At 47.7% G+C, this 15,376-nt stretch overlaps 1 long non-coding RNA gene across 1 annotated transcript; it reads right to left on the bottom strand.

Moving 5' to 3' along the window:
- Positions 1-3,392: 3,392 nt before the first annotated feature.
- Positions 3,393-12,501, bottom strand: LOC143267507 (uncharacterized). The gene is made up of 3 exons (XR_013042645.1): positions 12,342-12,501; positions 10,703-10,797; positions 3,393-4,401 (listed from the first exon to the last, which is right to left on the bottom strand). It is a non-coding gene; the product is annotated as an uncharacterized LOC143267507 (long non-coding RNA).
- Positions 12,502-15,376: the final 2,875 nt, after the last annotated feature.

Raw genomic sequence — 15,376 nt, 5'->3', positions numbered from 1 at the left:
CTGTATATATATATATATATATATATATATATATATATATATATATATATATATTTCTATTCTTGTTTGAGGTATTATGTTTATGTAACTCATTTAAAATTGTAATGGATAATTAAAAATAGATTAATAATTAGTCACCTATGATAATCATATTTGTAGCCATGTTAGTTAAGTCTTCTAGGTATACATAGATATATTTCAGATAGATAGGTAATCTTCAAACACTTCATAGACCTAGAGAATATGGCATTTAAATAACTTAAAATTCTGTTGATGTGAGACACAATTGCTCCTGGCTGCACCAATTGATCCCGAGAGAATGTTGGGCTTCTAAGACATTTCCATTTGGAAGTTTGTCTTTTTGGCACAAAATGGCCTACTGGGCAAAGAACTGCCCTTGCCTTGATGGCTGACAGTACAAATGCAATGCTGTCCTTTCTGGACAAGCGGGACACAAGGAAAGTGACCACTGTACTCTGCCAAGACAGGGTAAGATGGTCTCTCAAAATTCCTGCTTCTGAAAATGGTCTGTCAGATATTCTAGGCCTGTAGCCAATCTGAATGCACCAACAATGCTGAGAAACATTAGGTGACTGTCCAGGCTGCCAGCTGTCTTGGTCTACTCTTGCAAGATTCCCGAAAGTTGCTTGCATCCATGTACCATTTCTCAGGTACCATTATGTTCCTTCTCAGGTCTTTGATGTGGTTGAAAACTAGATAGTTGTAATTTCCTCAGTTATGATAAAAGATAAGTTAGATATAAAACCTTAAACTCACAAATATAAGATAGATAGGACATCTTCTTTAATATTGTAACTATAATTCTTGCTCGGTAATTGTTTTGTTATATATAATTTTACCATGTTAAAGTTAAAACCTTCCTTTTTTAAAAAAAAAAAAAGAAAAAAGGGCAAGTGCTGTGGATATTGTTCTATATAAATAAAACACTGGTGGCCAGTGACGAGGCAAGAAGTAGGTGGGACAAGGAGAGAGGAGAATTCTGGGAAGCGGAAGGCTGAGGGGAGAGACACTGCAGCCACCGCCAGGAGAAGCAGCATGTAGAGACTCTGGTAAGCCACCAGCCACGTGGCAAGGTATAGATTTATAAAAATGGGTTAATTTAAGATAAAAGAACAGTTAGCAGGAAGCCTGCCACGGCCATACAGTTTATAAGTGATATAAGCGTCTGAGTGATTATTTTATAAGTGGATTGTGGGACTGCGGGGCTTGGGGAACCTGGAGAGAAGCCCTCCAGCTACAGAGAAGAGAAGAGAAGAGAAGAGAAGAGAAGAGAGGGGGGTCAAGAGAGGAGCTGAGGGCTGAGAGATTGAGAACCACAAGGGCAAAGAGGCCGAGAGCGAGTGGCAGAAGTGGAGAGGAATGAGGAACCCTGGGAAGGAAGCAAGGCCCAGCCCCTGGGCTGGAGAGGGTGAGGGTAGGGGGCAGGGTGAGAAGTGTCAGTTGGAGCCACAGGTACTGAGTGGGCCTTGTCCCCGATTTCTTTGGGACCTGACAGTTGACAGGAAGGCTATGCATGGGGGAGCTGATGTGCTGGGGTCCCCTCCTGAGGACCTGGAGAGTGGCTGTGGAAATAAGACCAATCAGATCACGGCAGGAGATTTAAGGCCTGCCAGCCCTCTGACTTTGGAGATGTCCTTAACCTTTCACTGCCCTGTGAACTCCCCTGAAAGTTGAGGGTCATATTAATGAAGGTCCTGTGTCCACGAGTTGTTTGAACCCGGAGTTGGGTGTGGGTTGGGGCAGTCAGAGGAGGCTTCCGAGACCGTGAGCCCCTTGTAGGTAGGGAGTGTAGCTGGGCTTTCTATGAACCCCCAAATAGTGACACAGAGACTTATTATTAATTATGAAAGCTTGACCCTTAGCTTAGGCTTGCTCCCAACTAGCTCTTACAATTTAAATTAACCTGTTTCTATTCATCTATGTTTTGCCATATGGTTCTTTACCTCTCCTCCATTCTGTATGTCTGACTCCCTCTGTGTCTCGCTGGCATCTCCAGCCGCACCTAGATTCATCCCGAGTTCCTCTTTCTGCCCAAAAGTCCTGCCTGCTCTCTCCTGCCTAGTTATTTTCCATTCAGCTCTTATTAAACCAGTCAGAAGGCTCCTTGGCAAAGACACATCTTCACAGTGTACAAACAAGAAGATTATCCTACAACGAGGGAGTGTGGAGTTCATCCTCATAGGTATCTCCTCCATCGCTAGCTTTGAAAGGAATAGATGATGGCGCATGAGGCTGGGGCTGAGTCTTTGTCAGGTGGGAGAAGGGAGGACCTTCTAGACTGGAATGCAGCGTGCCCAGCACGTGGGGGCTGGGCTTCCCTGCTGCTTGCTGACAACTTGCACGCAGCAAAGCATTTATAGGCTGGAATCCTTTTCCAACTGCCAACTGTGGTCAGCCCACAGCCTTTCCGCCCATCTGGCAGAGGGACTCCTGGCCTCACCAACATGCCTTTATCTATATCAGGACACAGAGTCCAGAGCCAGCTCCCTAGCACACTGCAGGGGGTAGGGGGACAGCCTGAAGTCCCAGGCACTGAAGCAGAGCTTGGTGAGGTTTCAGCCTCAGCGACAGGTAACTGAGGGTGTGGATGCGGATACAGATAATTTGTTCAGGAAAGTGGGATGACTTTAGAGCTCTCTGGAAAACAGGAGAGCTTGCTTGGCTCGTTGATGACTCATGCAGGCTCTTCAAGGGTAACACAGAAAAAGCTAACCTCCAGGCATGGCAGGTGTGGTGCCAGCCTGTAATCTCAGCATTCAGAAGGCAGAGTCAGGAAGACTGCCACAGCAAGTTCCAGTCCAGTCGGGGCTCCACATCAAGACCCTGTCTCAAAACAAAGCAAACACTCTATACGTTTTCTCACAAACTGTTGGTGGGACCCAAGAGATGCCACAAACAGTCCCTCTCTAGAAAAAGAAGAGGGGCCACAGAGAGCTGCAACAGCTACCTGGTAGCATCCCCAAGGAACCAGAGAGGCACGCTTGGTTCTCCCTGCAGCTCAGAGGACAGCTCCTTCACGGTCCCTGTCCATTTATTACTGCAGACTCTGGGATCAGCAGGATTTCAGCTCACCACTAAGGAAATAAAACCCAGTGAGAGAAGGATGGCCATTTATTGAGTCTGCCTGGAGTCTTCCCCGTCGGCCTCCCAAATAAAGCTATTTGGATTTGCTCCACGCCTCACAGAGCAGGCAGAGCTTAGGGCTGGAAGATCTGCAAGCTGACAATCTCCTCTCCAAACCGACCAAAGTTCAAGGACCATAGGGGACTCTTCAGTGTTATTTCTGCTTTCATGGGCACCAGGCAATGGGATGGTCCCAGTTTCTAATGTGTCACTCAGCCAGTGCCAAGAGTTATATTAGACATCGTTGGCAAATAGAGAAAATGCTCACGACAGAATTGCTGGTGTCAAGACCCTGACAAGAAACCCATAGAGGTATTAAGACTAAGCATATAAGACCCTGTTAAACACATTAAACAGACTGAGGACAGTAGCAATCTGTTTGCAGTACTGAGTGTTTCAGAGTTCAAAAACATGGAAAGGCCATCCAAACTCTATCTATCTATCTATCTATCTATCTATCTATCTATCTATCTATCTATCTGAAATATTATTTATGTATCATATATTTACATGTGTATATATTTATTATATCATTTATATATTATATATTTATATGTTTATATATACATACACACATATGTATAGTTGAAAAGGTAGTAGCCATGGCATCACAGGTGATGGACAGCCTGTGATCCTGGGAGCTCTGAAGGGCCGGCTCCCGACACAGCACAGGGATGGCGGCCATGTCGGAGAACTCACTCAAGGCAGCCAAGTCAATGCCATTCCCCCCATTCCCGGCATGTCAGCTGCTGGGAGCATTGCAGCCCTCTGGGGCCTGTTGCTGACTAGCGTCTCTCCTATAGTCTATCCTAGTGATGGTACATGGTGAGGAGCAGGGGACAGACAATGCCACCCATTTTTCAGACAGTCCCAGGAAGCAAGGGTCCGTGGGCAGAGGACACACCAGGAAAGGAACTTCTGGCAGAACTGGCTACCTGGTAGCATCCCCAAGGGACCGGAGAAGCACGCTTGGCAGCATGGGAAGATTCTGCTCGCTTTGCGAACTTCTGCAAAAGGACGTGTAGAATAGGCAGGGCTGGGGTGGGGAGCTCACAGGCAGGGGTTGGGAAAGACTTTGACACCATAGGGCAGTTCAGTGACCAGGGGTGGCCATGTTGAAGACAGAGGGGTTGTTGGAGTGGGGTAACCTTCACTGGTGGCTTGTGGAGGAGCCACCCATCAGGCTTCAAGACTCCTCAGAAAGATGGGGTGTGACTGCGCTTGCACAAATCCTTATTTTACTTCCTCCATGTGAAACTGAAAAAAAGAAGAGAAAACCCTGATTTTCCTTTCATAGTAGTCAAAACTTCCAAAATAGCTGGTGTTTTCCAGTGAAGTTCCTTTAACAATAAATTTGTATGCATAGGGATATTTAAAAGCCAAGCTCTGTGCTTCTAAAATGTTTGCAGCCACAGTGTCCTGCGTCCACAGCCTTGCAACCGCTCTCCCAAGGCTCAGCCGGCAGCCTGCTCTTCCTCCCACACTCAAGCTGCCCCTCTCATCTTTCTGCCGGCTGGGGAGGCTTGGTGGAATTCCTGCAGAGGCTAGCAGCCCGGCTGTAGTTGAATCAAACAGGAGGCGGTACCCCAGGAACTGATGGTGAGGGAGGAGGGGTAAGGTCCCTGTCCCTGCCTCCAAGAAACTCAGTGGGAACCCAGGCTGAGGGCAGATTTCATTGCGCTGGGACTGATAGGGTGCTGGACTGCGAGTCCCACATCTCAGGAATCCCCCACACCTGCTGTTAATGGCCATTCAGCCCAGCAGAGGGGCTGTGGTTGGGAATGGCCTCCCTCCTCATCTCCTTCCTTGTCCTCACTCACTGCCCAACAGGGCTTTGAAACACTCCAGCACCTCCTATAAAACAATGGTAATGCAACCAACAACAGCGATCTCCACCCTGCTGCTTTTCATAATCACGCGGAAGTTTTAAAGACTGATCAAGGGCCTTGGTGCCACCTATGGTAATGAGGCCTGACTGGCTTTCCACGTGTTTTCCCTGTGCAGCACATGGAGAGCTCCTCCCTAGGGGTGAGGCTGTCAGAGGGGAGCAGCAAGAAGGGGGCTGCCTAGTAGTCTTGGGGTACTCCCTCCGTGGTTTCTGCTGGAAGCCACACCAGGGCTGCGTGCTGGTGGCTGGCAGGGGCAGGATCCCACAAGTCTTACACAGATCCTTTTGAGGAGTAGGTTTCTGTCCCAAGGGACTCCACAGCCTGCCTCCAAAGGCACTGTATTGGGGGCAGCTTGGCAGGGGAGGCACGGCCAGGGCCCCCTGAGGACCGCAGGGCCCCCTGAGGACCGCAGGGCTCCGCGCCTGCCCATTTCCAGCCTCCTGGCCTGGCTTCAGCAGTGCCTGGGCCTGTTTCTAGACTGCAGCTCCCCGGTAGTCCTAGATTTCCCAATTGTCACCTCTGTAAGAGAAATTAACAGTTGTGCCAGGCCCCGTATCAACAGGAAGGCAAGCTGTTAACGGGCGCCTCCCGCCCGGCTGCCAAGCCCAAGGCCCGTTTCCTCCCCTCCCCAGCCTGCCAATTGTGAGGAGGAGAAAAGGAAGAGCCCTGAGAGCCGCTTTCTCTGGGCACTGGCTGGGCTCCCTTGCAGTCCCTTGAAAGCAAGTGTGTGTGTGTGTGTGTGTGTGTGTGTGTGTGTGTGTGTGTGTGTGTGTGTGCGCGCGCGCGTGCGCGTTGGGGGGCGGTGCTGACAGCTCGGTCTGCAGCTGGATGACTTCGTCTATTTGGGGGTGGGTGGCTGCTGATTAACTCAGGACAGGACGGAGCAATACCACCGTCGTGGCTGTGCACACCAATGCTGTTGAGCCGCAGAGAACAATTAATTGCCGTGTTGCGGGCTGTGTGCATGGGGTCAGGAAGGCAGTTGGAAAATGTAAGAATGCAGGGAAATGTCAAACAAGTCGTGTGTGTGTTCATTAGAAGCCTGCTCCCCACAGGTTCCCCAGACCTGCATGGTGACAGAGGCCTGCCTGAACATCTCCTGCAGGGTCAACAGCCCTCCCAACTGGGGTGGGCTGGCATGTTGATGAGCTGCAGATGGGTCACACATTGACGGCAAGGCAGGGGGCCCCTCAGCTTTGGAGTGCCAGGCACCTCCATTCACTCGAAGCTATTGTGCAAAAGATGCCCATTTTCTCAAAGGTTGCCTCACCAAGGGTCAGCTGTGGTCCCTGTCACGGCCATCATTCAGGTCAGTGACTGGTTTTTTTGTTTGCTTGTTTTTTGTCTTTGATTCATTTATGTATTTTACGTGTGTACGTGTTTTGCTTGCACGTATGAGGGTTTTGTATGCACTAAATGGGAGTGTGGTGCCAGTGGAGGTCAGAAGATGTTATCACATCCCCTGGAGCTGGATTTAAGATGGTTGTGAACCACCACGTGGGTGTTGGAACCAAACCCAGGTCCTTTGCAAGAGCAACAAGTGCTCTTAACCACTGAGATGTCTTTCCAGACCCATACATATTTTAAAAAGTGTGTATATGTGCATACCCACACATCCATAAGTGCATGCTCACACATCCACATGTGTATGCTCACACATGCTGGTGCCATGGGTACACACGTGTATGTGGAAGCCAAAGACCGTCCTTGGCTGTTACGCTCAGGAACACCATCCACTGCCTTGGAGACACGATCTCTCAATAGACTTGAGCTCACCAATGAGCCTTGGGGAACCTCCAGTTTGTGCCTCTCCCGCAATGGGGATCCAAGTCAGGACCTCCATGGTTCATTGATGGTTACCTCTCCAGCCTCAGGCTCTAAGTCTTTCCCTTAAACCAAGAAAAGTTATAGTCGGGTCAGAAGTCCCCCAGTCTGGAGTTAAACAAGATTGCAGGGGCTTCTATGATGCAGACTCAGACCACCTTGTATTTAAGCCAGAGAAGTTCAATACATCTCTATCAGCGGTTCTCTACCTTCCTAATGCCATGCCCCTCTAATACAGTTCCTCAGGTTGTAGTGACCCCAACCATTAAATTATTTTTGTTGCTACTTTGTAATTGTAAATTTGCTACTGTTATGATTTGTAATGTAAATATATGATATGTAGGATATCTGATATGTGATCCCTATGAAAAGGTCATTCAACCCCCAAAGGGGTCACAGCACACAGGTTGAGAACCACTGATCTATATATTTGAAGAGGTAACAAGGAGAACCTGAATGAGATCCAAGGGGGCCTGGAGTAGACAGGAGATGCTTAAGACCTATGCTGGTTAGGTTTTGTGGTTGGGTTGGTTGTTGTTTTGTTTTGTTTTAACTTGACATGAGCTAGAGTCATCTGGGAAGAGGGAACCTCAATTGAGAAAATACCTCAATCAGATTGGGCATTTTTCTTGATTGATGATCGATGTGGGAGGGTACAGCCCACTGGGGGCAGTGGTCCTGGGGAGTGTGAGAAAGCAAGCTAAGCAAGCCCGGAGAATAAGACGACGATAAGCAGTGTCCCTACACACCTCTGCGTCAGTTTGTGCTTCTAGGATCCTACCCTGAATTACCTCGGGGAAGGAGTGTGACCTGTAAGATAACGCTTTCTTCCCCCACTTGCTTTTGGTCACGCTGTTTGTTGAACAGATGGCACAGCAATAGAAACAAATCGAGGACAGGGTGTGTCTTAGTGTTCTGTTGCTGTGAAGAGACACCATGACCATGGTCCTTACAAAAGAAAACATGGCTTACAGTTCCAGAGGTTTAGTCCATTATCATCATGGTGGGAAGCATGGTGGCATGCAGGCAGACATGGTGCTGGAGAAGGAGCTGAGAGTCCCCAGGCATCAGGAAAAGAGAGACTCTGGGCTTGGAATGGACTTTTTGAAATCTCAAAGACCACCCCCAGTGACACATTTCCTCCAAGGCCAGACCTCCTAATCCTTTCAAATAGTGCCTCCCTGGACCAAGTATTCAAATCTATGATTGCCCTTATGGGGGCCATTCTCATTCAAACCACTCCATTCTACTTCTTGGCCCCCATGGGCTTGTAGCCATAACATAATGCAAAATAGATTCAGCCCAACTTCAAAAGCTGCCCCCCCACCCCCACCCCCGTACTTTATCACAGTCTCAGCACTGTTCAAAAATCCAAAGTCTCTTATGAAACTCAAGGCAATCTTTTAACTGTAATTCCTGTAAAATCAAAATCAAAAATCATATACTCCCAACATACAATGGCACTGGATATATATTACCATTCCAAAACGGGGGAAAGGGAGCATAGTGAGGAAATACTGGACCAAAAATCATCTGGACAAACTCCAAACTCTGCATCTCTGTGTCTAATGTCAAAGTGTTCTTCAGATCTTTAACTCTTCAGCTTTGTTGACTTCAACACACTTCTCTCTCTCTCTCTCTCTCTCTCTCTCTCTCTCTCTCTCTCTCTCTCTCTCTCTCTCTCTCTCTCTCGGATTGGTTCCACTCCCTCTTAGCAGCTCTCTTTGGCTGGTATCCTATGATTCTAGCATCTCCAACATCCTGGGGTGTCAACACAATCCAGGCTTCACTTTCACAGCTTCATGCAAGGGCCTTTCTGGGCCTCCATGCAGGGACATCCCTGTCACACTTCTGGCCTCAGCAGCTTTCCTTAGCCAGGGAGGGAGATTCCACAACTCCTTTCTTGTATCCTTGACTCTAAAGCAAGAACCCCAGGGCTGAAGTGACCAGTTCTGCTGTTTGTTAGGGTTGGAATATGGTCCTTTTATTCAATGACATTTGTATCAGCTTTCTGTAACTGATGGTTTCCTTCACTGCTTAAGTCTTTCTGTAATTTCTTTCCACAGATTGGAAGTTCAGCTGGGTGGGGTTTTGCCCTGAGGTCACCACTCCCTTTATTTTATTTGGCATCAGACTTTTCTTTAAACTTTTTATCTCCTTGAACATTGGCTTTAACCCCCTTAGACTTCCTGGTGCCCCTTTCCCCCTCAAGCTGTGTATTTTGTATTTCCTTGCTCAGCTTGCTCCTTGTCATTATAGATCTGCATAAGAGTGATCACTAATAATCACATGACACAGTCAACCCTAGGCCGCCTCCAGTCTCCTCCACCAACACCATTGCTCCCAAACTCTTCAAATCTCGGGCAGGTTTCTTGGACAAGGGCGGAAAGCAGCCACATTCTTCACTAAAGTATCACAAGAGTGGTCTCTCTGCCACACACTGATATTTTTCTCCTCTGAAACCTCTTGGGCTGGGTCATCATGATCTACATTGCTCTCAGCAACACTGGTTTCCTTGCTTCTGCTAGGGTGGCCCATTGAGCACTGCCGAAAGTGCTCCACTGCTTTCCTAATCCAAAACCTCCAAGTCCACCGTCTGCCAACAGGCAGCATGCTCAGCCTGTCACACCCTGCTCCTGGCACCAACGGGATCCAAACAAGGCAACTAGAAAGTGCTGGAGAGCAGTTGACACATCCTTATAAATGCTAAAGACTGGGATCCCTCCAGATGCTGGTACTATTTGCTGGGCTTTCTGTAAAAACTGAGCCTTGAGGGCCCTCAAGATTTATTCGTGTTGAACAAAATGTCTCTTTTCCCATCGTAGGTCCTCCCTGGAAGGTGGAACTCAGGTAAGGGACTGTCTGAAAATGTGGTAATTTATTCAGGTGTTTCCAGGCAGCAGGAGCATGGTGCAGGGTGAGGGAAGGAAGTCAACACAAATGCTTCAGTGAAGCCATTTCTGAGCAATTGGAGCTTCAGTCCACTCAGGACCTTCTGAAAAGTTTAAAAAAAAAAAATCTAGATTCACCTTATAAGCATTCAGAAGAGGCACTCAGCCATCCACTTCCATCTTTCATTGTTTGAGGGGATCTCGCAGGCGTTAGCTCCCTGGCAGGTCAGGGCTGTTCACATGAGTCCTGAGTGTTAGTTATTTAGCTGCGTTGTGTTCTTACCCTGCAAGGAAGTGTCACAAAACACGACAGAATCCCCTTATAAGAGTTTATTAGAGATAAAGGGACAGAGAGTGCTCAGGCCTGTGGGAGAGACACGTGCGTGGAGAAGAAGGGGAGAGAGAGAGAACCGGGAACATGGCGCTCCGCTTTAAAAACCGGCTGGAGGCGTGGCCAGGTCACGTCACTACTCCACGCATGTGCGTAGATCACATGGTCACGTTGCGCGCTTACGTGGCCATGTAACGTCACGGATCCTGGTCACGCGAGACACCTTGACCCGGAAATGGCTATCTTGACTTGGAATTGGCTAGGCGGAAGTGTCCGCCTGGTATATGCGACCGTGGGGGCGTGTTGTGAACCCTTCACTGAGTGGGCGCCCATTTCTGCAATGCTGTTATATAAACAAATAGTGAACAATCAACATGGCCTGGTTTGGAGGCAAGAGCCCGTCATGTGAAGGGTCTACTTCATTCATGTTCTCTTACCTTCAGGGGCCTCCTGACTGGTAGCCACTCCACACACCCACTGCAGCAACCGGGTTCAAAGAGGGTGGCACCTAACCCTACTGTACCCCTTCTTTCAATCCTCTGCTTAGGCCTTAGACTCTGACTCCAGCAGTCCAGCCAAGCCCCATTAAACGTCTCATTCTCGCTGGGAAGATCTCTACTTACAGTGACAAGGAGGAAATGTGATTCAGCTATTGGCATGGCTGTTTCTTGGGCTCCAGATAAGTGGCGTCAGTGGTAATATTTCAGGTGATCAGATTCTAAGAGGAAAGACCTGTAGTTAGATCCAGAAAGGGGCTCGGAACAGTGAACTTCCTACCCTGAGGAGTGACTTAATGGAGCTCAAACCAGATGCACACTTTCTCCTAAATCCATCCCAGATCATGCGGCAGGATGGGAACTCTTCCTTTCTCAGGCAGGGTTGCCTGTTAGTTCCCCTTAGCTGCAGAGAGCAGCATGTACTGCTTCCTGGCTTCCTGTATAGAAGGGGCAGGAAGAAGGAAATCCAGAGAACATGACTCTGGCAGCCGCCACTGGGGTCCCAGCCAAGACCCTCAGAGCACATGGCACATCCTGTGCATCTGTGGTGAGATGGATGTGGCATCCCTTACCTTTCAGCTGGTACTTGACCAGGCTGAAAAGGGCGGATGCTCGGTTTAAGTGCCTGCACTTTCTCTCTCGCCCAAGATTCTTTGTTTGCCTCTTGTACAGCCCTGGGCAAGTGTGAGCCCGCGCTGGGTCCGCAGCAGGAGAGGTTGGAAGTGTGTATTTCAGTTCCTGTCCCTCTGGCAGGAAAGGCAGGCACGGTTCAGGCTGTGGGATTGTGTTCATTGCCTTATTGTTATTATTATTGTTTTTAACTTTTGTTGAGTTTGTTCTTTGACAGTTCCGCACGCCTATAATGTGCATTCTGATTGTCACACCCTTCACATCCTGCTTTCTCTGCTAAGGTGGCTGTAACTGTCAGCTTTGGTCTTATCCTATTTTGTATTTATCCTGAAACAATTTCCAAAAGGACATTTTGTTCAAAAGGAAGTCCACATTCTGTGGGGGAATTTAGAAAAAAATGGAATTCTGTTTCATCAGTTTGGGACTAAAGAAGGAAATAGAACCACTTAAAGGTCTGTGTGTGTGTGTGTGTGTGTGTGTGTGTGTGTGTGTGTGTGTGAGAGAGAGAGAGAGAGAGAGAGAGAGAGAGAGAGAGAGAGAGAGAGAGAGAGAGAGAGATGGAGAGAGATGGAGCACGAGCTAGATTTGACCTTTCACAGTCCTCCTTCACAGTTGCCAGCCTGGCTGGGAATCTCTGTGAAGCTGTTGTATTTGTGTCTAATGCCTCAGGGAAGACAGTTGGGAAGTCAGATAAAAGGGGGAAGGTCACTTGTAAGCACATGAAAATAGACAGAAGCCAGTGTCTGTTTCCATTGTTTCTGTTGATGGTGTTGGTCTCCTACGCAGCAACTAGCTCCCCACACTAAGGATAATGGAATTTTCCCAAGTTCCAGCCCTGAGAAAATTCCTCCCAGAGTCCTGGGAAAGAAGCTACATATGGCGTGGGGTATCTAAGGGAAAGAAATCTACATACACCACACTCTTTTGTCTGTTAACTTAATTCCTCTATGACAAAATTCTATCCATACAGCTTTAGTTCTGTCCTGAGTCTCAGCTCCTCTCTGTGTCCACTTTTCCTGTCCTCCTAGTTTTAGTAAGCTCCTATGCTTTTGACCTCATCTTCATCCTCTGCCCTTTCATCCTCCATCTGTCCTTCCTGGCTCCTTACCCTGGCCCTACAAGAGATCTGCTTTACCGTCTACAGAATCTCTGTCTTCCTCTCCTTTCTTCAGCCATGTGGTTCTGTGTCTCTGGAATTCTGCTCCAGTCCAAACCCTGTTGTTCTCAGTCAGTTGCTCTGGAATGCCACCAGGCTCGAAGGCAAGGGATGGTATGAGCTTCATTTGCACAAGAAACAAAGCTATGCATCTGCTGCTTGCTAGTCCTTCTAGGTCTTGTAGGGGTGCTAGCTATCTAGTGGACCAGCATCTGAGAAGCCTAGCTGTTTGCCAAACAGTCTATAGTATTTGGACATGCAAGAATTTCACAGCAGAAGACAGCTGAAATATTAAGGCTGTGTAACACCAAATATTCCATGATAGATGGCTTCCCATTTGATGGGCCCTTGGTTGGTCAAAGTGAAGAACCAAAGCACCCTCATTTCAAGCAAGCCCCTCACCCCAGCTTGAAACATGCCTGAATTTCAAAATTCTCAGAGCTGCGGACATAGGTCCCAGGACAAAGTCAGGAGGTTTGAAGAGCTATCCGATAGCAACTGATTAACCACAGAATGCCCCAATGCTGGAGATGGTCAAAAGGACAAAGTCAGGATGTTTGAAGGACTATCTGGTAGCAATTGATTAACCACAGAACGCCCCAATGCCGGAGGTAGTCTATAAAGTTTGGCAAACAACTGGTTAAAACTACAAAGATAACACAGAAATTCTGAGAAGACCCTAAAACTTGAGCCAATCAGAATTGTACCCATACTAGCACCCCTAAATGATGTAACCCTATGGTTTTTGCCTTTAAAAACTGAGCTTGCAGAGGGGCGGGCACCTCCTTCAGCCTCTACTGCATTGGATGGCTTGATGAGGTCCCTGCCGTGGCTTGAACAGCTTTAATAAACCTTGCTTTTGCATTTTGATGAGTTCATGTCTCTGGTGGTCTCTTTGGGAGTTTCATGCCCAAGGCACAGCAAAAGTATAGCTTTAATACACAGCTGAATCTCTATAATAAATTCTTGCTGCCCACGAGACCATACCATGGAACTAAACACACCTGTGGGAAGCTGTAGAGGCCGAGAGAGAGTCAGAGGGAAAGTGGAACTGTTGTGGGCTTCATGTTGCCCTCCCCTCACAAAAAGATGAGCCCTCAGATGAGTGACAACACAATGGCTTCTGTTTCACATCCCTCTTCTAGACCATACACAAGAATCCCTTTGACACAGTCAAACTAGAAATACACAAGAAATGGATTGCTGGGAAATTTAGCTTAGCTAAATTGACACTTTTTTTTAAAGCCACTGGCCCTAACCAAAATCAATAGCAAATTATTGGCAAAAGACGAGGCACTGTGATTTGAACAGTGTACTAGAGGCATTGGTGAATTATTCTCATAATAGTCTCCATTTTACAAGTGAGGGAGACTAAACAGGGCCACTGCAGTGAGCATGATGGGGTTGGGCCTTGGGGAAAGCATGGGGCCTCAATGTCCTCTTCCTATGGGGAACACAATCTGTGCAGTGTGTTATCCAGCCTACCATTAGTCAAATACCCAGCACGCCTGTCTTAGTTAGGGTTTCTATTGTTGTCAAGAGACTCCATGACCATGGCAGCTCTTATAAGGAAAACATTTAATTGGGGTGGCTGGCTTACAGTTCAGAGGTTCAGTCCATTATCCTCATGACAGGGAGCATGGTGGCATGCAGGCAGACATGGTGCTGGCTACATCTTGATCAGAAGGCAATAGGAAGTGGACTCAGACACTGAATGATATCTTAAGCATAGGAAACCTCAAAGCCCATACCCACAGTGACACACTTCCTTCAATAAAGCCACACCTGCTAATAGTGCCACTCCCTATGAGCTTACAGGGCCAATTACATTCAAACTACCACAATGGCTAATCAGGACACACACCATCCTCTCAGTCACAATGACTGGTTTTTAAATAGGCCACTGTGTCACTCAGAAATCGAGTCATCCAGAAACTTCTCAAACTTTGTGATTAGAGAAGCCGTGGGGGTCGTGAAGGCTGAGACTTCTGGTCTTCATCTTGCCCCATAGAGCAGGCTTATTCTGAAAGGCAGAGAGAATGTGATAGTTTGAGTCTCTGGATTCAACTTTACCTGAAGTTTACTAACCACCCAGGATGTGTGAACCCATAAACTATTCATTTGCTTAAGTGAGTTTGGGTTGGGAATTTTTTAGTTGCCGCCAAAAGAGACTAATAAGCAAATTGGTGTTGGAATAGTGTGTTGAGAAAACCTAGAATGTAGCTTCCTTACACATGGAAAGCAGATCCCTTGAATTTTTAAGTATATTAATTAATTTTCAATTTCTTTAAAGAAAATATTGCTTGCAATCAAATGAGTATACCTAAAAAAAGATCAAATGACTTGCTTAAAGAGCTTTAGCTTGTAGGAGGAAGTGCTAGAATTCAAATCTAGACCTGTCTGGTTCCAGAGCGCAGGCCTGGGGCAAGCCCCCTGCATCAAGGCTGACCCAGCAGGCTCCCTGCATCAAGGCTGACCCAGCAGACCCCTGCATCAAGGCTGACCCAGCAGGCTCCCTGCATCAAGGCTGACCCGGCAGGCTCCCTTCAGCAACACTGGCCCAGCTGGTTTGGGTAGCTCCATCTCTGTAGCTTCTTGCTGAAGAGCCTGCAGGGGTGAGGCAGACACAAGGACCGACTCTGGGATGGTATTTAGGATCGTATACCCCGACGTCTCCTTTAACAAAATCAGCAGAAGCCTCTGGAATTCATGTTGCAATCCTCATTAGAGCCTTTCGTTTGTGTGATTGGCATAAAGGTCTTGGACAGATCGAAGCAAATTGATAACGAGGGCCAGGTTTGTTCTGGCTAATCCTCCTCTACTGAATTCTAGATGCCAGGTTGCTGTGGAAGCATGAATGAAAACGGCCCTCACAGGCTCGTGTGTTTGAAAGCTTGGCTGCCAGTTGGTGGCGCTATTTGGGAGGATTAGGAGGGGGAGGCTTGTTGGAGGAGATGTGCCCCTGAAGGCAGGCTTGAGGTTTCAAAAGATGTGTGTGATTCCCAGCTCTCTCT

Source organism: Peromyscus maniculatus, chromosome 10 (genome assembly GCF_049852395.1).
Source record: "Peromyscus maniculatus bairdii isolate BWxNUB_F1_BW_parent chromosome 10, HU_Pman_BW_mat_3.1, whole genome shotgun sequence".
Lineage (NCBI taxonomy): Eukaryota > Metazoa > Chordata > Mammalia > Rodentia > Cricetidae > Peromyscus > Peromyscus maniculatus.
Note: the sequence above shows the minus strand (reverse complement) of the source record. Positions and strands in the feature narration are given on the sequence as shown.